Source organism: Tenrec ecaudatus, chromosome 3, assembly GCF_050624435.1.
Source record: "Tenrec ecaudatus isolate mTenEca1 chromosome 3, mTenEca1.hap1, whole genome shotgun sequence".
Taxonomy (NCBI): Eukaryota; Metazoa; Chordata; class Mammalia; order Afrosoricida; family Tenrecidae; genus Tenrec; species Tenrec ecaudatus.
In genome coordinates, this window is record NC_134532.1 from 138,652,313 (window position 1) to 138,658,083 (window position 5,771).

Sequence of the window (5,771 nt, forward strand, 5' to 3'; positions counted from 1 at the left end):
TCGTATAAGCCCCCAATAAAATGATTTTAAAAAAAAGAATACTGTCATTGGTCTGCAGCAATATGTGTCCATAACAGCAGCCAAGTCTCTTTCTCTGAGCCTCAGGTCGCAGCCACATGGTCCCTTGGCTAGGAAGCATCAGCTAGTCTGCCTCACAGGCTTATATTTAGTCTTGGCACTGCCCCTCTGATCCGTCTCATGGCTTCCTTGCCTCAGCTCCTGGTCTCAGTGTGGTTTGGCCTCTGCTGCCTCTGCCACTGCAGGAAGGCAGGGGTCTTGAACGTACTCTGCTGTGGCTCTTCTCTTTTGATGGTCCTGGGAACTTCTCTCTGCTTCTGAGATGGCTCTCTCAAACACAGAGGAGAGGCAACCCAAACCGACCAATCCCTGTATGCATGTTTCACACACCATAGCTGCATAGTCCCACCCAGTCCTTTAGTGGTAGTTACAGAGACATGGATAGAAGAGCCATATCAAGAAATCTTGGCAGTCTTGGGGAAACATATCCACCAGAAAACAAGCGCAGGAAGACATCCTCAGCACTTACCAGAGAGATTCCACTAGGAGGGATATCCACTGGAAGTGAGAAAAGCAATTTAAAAGGTAAGAACACCAAAGTTTCTTAAAGTAAGAGATCAACAACGCCTGCTGAAGGACTGCCCTTGACCATTGACACAAGCTGCTTCTGTGCATCCTACCACCTCCCTGGCATAAGCCATCCTTCCAGGCCCCTGAACCAACCGAGTCACTGAAACCTTTTACCTCGCTGGCTTCAGGGATCCTGGTGTGGACAGCACACTGCCTGGGCAGCTTGGTGCAGACAAACTCTGTAGCTAAGCAACAGTTTCCATCATTTGTTACTTTCCTCCTTCATTTCTGCATTCTTCCCCAGTGTTCTCCCCCTCACACACACCTCCTCTCCCTTGTGGAGATGCAGATGCATATAAAATAATGCTACCAAGTGAGCAGAAATACCCACCCACAGGCAATTTCATTTTTCACTTTATATTTTTATTTGGTTTTTATATATTTAATATATTATAATACTTTTGTTATTTTTTTCTAGGTCTCTCCCACCTGAGAAGAATGGGAATTCCAGAACACTCCATTGTTGTGTTAGGCCAGGCTGACTAGAAAAACAAATCCAATGACACAGATATGTATAAGAAAATGCTTTATATCAAGAAGTAATTATGTATCAAGAGAGTATTCCAATCCAGTCCAATCCAAGTCCATAAGTCTGATAATAGTCCAAAAGTCCCTCTTCAGACTCAGGTAGCCACAGGAAATGACACAAATTGCAGGAAGATAGGCTGATGGGTGAAGAGTCACATGGATCCAAGGTCAGTGGAAACCCAGCAGGGCTCTGGTAATTCTCAGGATGGCCACCAAACAAGATGAGAAAGGACAGAGACAAAGGGTGGGCCCCAGTGTCCCTGCTTATTGACAGGGTTGACTCCACCCCTAGCCAGGAGTGTCTAATTGACATAAAATCATCTGACTACCACAATTGTACTCAAGGGGAACCAGCACATGGACCAAGAAGCAGTCCTTTCAACAGAAGAAAGAAATACTGCACTGTTTAACATCAGGAAAGGTGTGCTTCAGAATTATATTCTTTCGCTATACTTATTCAATTCATATGATCTGAGACGTTGGGTTATATGAAGAAGAACTTGGCCGCAGGATCAGAGGAAGGTTTATGCAGATATACAGAGAAAGGCTTATGTGATATGCAGATAACACAGCCTTGCTTGATGAAGGCCAGTGGATGGAAAATCTTGTGGATCCAGTGGTGTTATAAGCATCGCAGCATTGTCTTGTCAGCTGCCAATGTCTCCCAGGGAGTCCTTCAACTTACGAGGGTTGTTGGTGACCTGCCTTGCAGTTTGCTGCCTCTGTTGCCAGAGGGAAGACTCAGCTTTCTGCTTCCTTGATCTTGGACCCACCCACTGGCAAGTGATCTTCCTGCATTTGGTGTCATTGCATGTGTTTCATGAGTCTGAAGAGGACTTTATCGATTGGTATTGGACATATGGGCTAATATTGGACTTATGGAGTTGATCTGGACTGGCCTGGGATGTTTTCTCAATATTTAATTGCTCTAGTATATAAACCTCTTTCTTATACACATATGAGCATTTCTATGAATTTGTTTCTCTAGTCTACCCAGACTAAGACAATGGGAAACTAATTTTCTCTGTACATTTTCACCCAAACCAGAGTAAAATAATTTTTTAAATGATAGTACTAGAGTAGAGCAATGGAGCAAATTTACTTCCAATATTACCTCTATCAGAGCTATCCAGAGGTGAAATCCCCTAAATTGGAAGGTAGTGAGTTCTCTGTCAGTTCAGATGTTCAGGCAAATGCTTGATGGATGGAGGATGCTTTGAAGAGCTGTGGGACCAGATTCTTCCCCACTCCTCCCCACCAGTGGTAGGGTCATGAAATCAGGTTAGTAGATTTTAACCAGAATTTTTACAGAACAAAATAGGAAAGAGTAGAGCAGAAGACATTGAAATATACCAGGTGGTTACATGTGTGTTTCTTGGGTTGTCAGGTAAAATGTCACAGTTAGATTTTCCTAACCTGAGCATGTGGAGTTAGATAGAGAGCAGGTGTAAAGTAGGCAGTCAGAAACGACAGCTGAGTTAGCGACACACGAGCGCCTTCATCTCTGTGTTTAGAAGACTGACCCCCGAGTCACCAGTCCAGTTTGAGCCGCTTGCCCTGTGAGTCTGTGTTCCCGTCTCCCTGGTACTTTCTGTTCAGCATTTGCCCTCCTTGCTTTTCTTTCCCTGTGCCTCATGTGCACTCGCCTTTATTAAATTTTATTCTATTGCTTCTGGGACCTCCTTTTCCTTCTTCCTCTTCCCGGCCCCCACAATGCTTTTACTCTTACTTAAAATTCCATTTGTGGACCTAATTTATTCTAATCCTAACTTTATGACATTAAGCTGAGTTACATGGTAGGAACTATACCTTATCTTGGTTCAAAGAAAATATATGTTCTAAAGACAGAGTTCCATGAGAGCGTATCCTCTTTCAAGTCATGGGACATTAGTCAGGGCTGAACATAGAAATCACATCATCCTCTGCTCGGCGACTCCAGCAGGCGTTCCAGGTGACATTCAGGGATATTTCTGTACTCACTGACTGGGGGGCGGCGGGGGGGGGGGCACTGGTCTTGACTGTGCATTCATTATGCCTGAATAATGCTTCCCTTCACTCAAAGTTCAATCAAATTTGTGACATGACATCTGTAGACATCTGGGTGGCTGTATTCTTTATGCATTTGAATCAATTGACAGGAAAACATGTCTTTCTAAATAATTGGTGGATCCTCAAAGCTCTAGACAGAAAGCATCTTTTGGTTGGGTGCTGTTTTGCCTCCCAAGTCACAGGTGTGAGGGTCGGGAAGAAGAAATGAGTGGATCAGAGGAAGTTTCAGTCAGACTGGACGGATTCATCCATTCTCTAGGTCTTGTTTGTTTGTCTTGTTTCTGTTTCAAGTGCAATTGAGGTAATATATAAATGTTGTAGCCAGTATCTCTTCCACAGGGGAACTCTTCAGGGCCCAGAAGAATGGTGAGAGGTGACTGTTGAGAGGTGTCCATTAAGCCTGGAGGTCAGAGGCATGCAGGTCTGTCTGTCACAGAATCTTTTGTTGCTTTTGTCATCTTTCCAACAGCTAAACAGCGGCTTGATTCGAGATTAGAAATTGCACCCAAGAGGATATTAGCAAGGTCTAACTTGATTCACCATGAGAAATAATCTCTCTAGGTGAAACCAGTAGATGATTCTGAAATCAGGCCATACCTCTACCACTTAAACCATACTGATTCAGGGGGAGCGGGGAAGGAGAGGAAAAATGAGGAGCTGATGCCAGGGGCTGATGTAGAGGGCAAATGTTTTGAGAATGATGAGGGTAATGAATGTACAAATGTGCTTGACACAAATGATGTATGTATGGACAATATTTTAAAGTCAAATGGGAGGAACACTGGAGGCACACAGTGGTTAAACATTTGGCTGCTAACAGAAAGGTTGGTGGTTTGCGTCTCCTGGTGGTTCCAAGCAGAAGAGACCTGGCGATCTGTTCCCATCAAGATTGCTGCCCAGTGCCTTCTAAGGGGTAGTTCTACTCTGACACAGAGAGTCACTGTGAGTTATAGTCCTACTGGAGAGCACACAGCAATATACAGTATCAAGTGGAGAACTGATGCTTTGGATTATTTGGACACATCAGAGAAAAAGGTAACTAGTTTATTAAGAATATAGGATCATTCAAGCAAAAGTCGGATTGTGAGTGATAATGTTGGAGAACCACCTAAGGACTTTCCACTAAAGAATCCCAGAGGCCCTTTTCTGAGCAGGACTGTCATTTGGTCCCCTGTGTCCATTATGTTAAGTCCATGGATTAATGCTTATTTCCTCCCAGTAACACCCCCTGCCCATTCATTGTTTACAGTGAGGGCCTTTCAACAGCTGAAAGAGAAGCAAGCTATCCCTGTTTCCTGAACTCGGTGGGGCGGTGCTGTTGGGTAAGCACTGGCCGGCCAATGGCAAGGTCAGTGAGTCAAACGCACTCGATGGGCTCTCTGCTCCCATCACTTTCTGAAAACACTGAGTCAGGACCCACACCATGACAGTGGCTTTGCTTTGCGGTTTTAAGATATAGCAAGTCACAAATGAACTCCAAAACGTCTTTGCCTTGAGCAAGTCAGCATTTTCCACACTGGCATGGCTATTATTCAGGGGATACAGTAATTGCAGGATTTATCGACAATAATGGATACTTTTTCACAGGCTGGATGGCCCCCAAATTAAAACCGAATGGCGATTGTCTGTCTTTCCATCTGGTCATCACATGTAGTTGTCCTCATACATGTACATATCCCTTCCGGCTGATGACTTTCCAAGTGTGAGGTCCTTTGCATGTGAAAGTCCTCCACAGACAGCTGCCTGCAGGGCAGTCTGCACACAGACAGAGACAGAGGCACATGCCATCCCATAAGACCTGCTTGGCGATAAGCTCTCCCAAGACCTGCTCTCAAGTGGAGGCGGTCTTGTAGGTATCACCGTTTTGCCGTTGTTGTTGCTGCTACAAAATACGAGGACACAGAACGATTTGGCTTTGGTGAAGGAGGAGAGGAGCGTGGAGGTTTACGAAGGTTTGGCGTTTCTGGTTCCTTGCGCATACATCCCGACTATGTCCCCCATCTCCGGTATGGTTCTGAAGTCGAAGAACACCAGAGCGACGCCTTTGCTTTGACCCCAGCTTTAGCGAGGACTCCGGCCCCAACATGGTGCTTTCTCGGAGTGCTCACGTGCTTTGTTCAGCCCTGAGCGCTGTGCCGTTTCCACACCCGCTCCCCTTATGAGCGATACTGCCATTGAGTCGATGCCAACTCACAGCACCCTCTGGGACAGGATAGAACTGCCCGTGTGGGATTCTGAGCCAGTAACGCTTTATGGGAGTAGAATGCTTCATCTTTCTCCCTTGGAGCAGCTGGTGGTTTCAAACTACTGACCTTGCAGTTAAAAGCTTAACGCATGACCCACCACCCATCCGTTCAGACCATGGCCTCTGTGATTAATAAATTGTATCGCTCGGTCTTTACAGGGACTTACAATTTTAACCGAAGTCAAAACCTGATGCTTAAAACAAGAATAAGGTATAAAGCACCACAGTGCTGCGGAAAAGTGAGCTACTCCTATTGGCTAGTTAGTGTTTTACGCTTCTAAATTAATAGTCTCCTATAAGG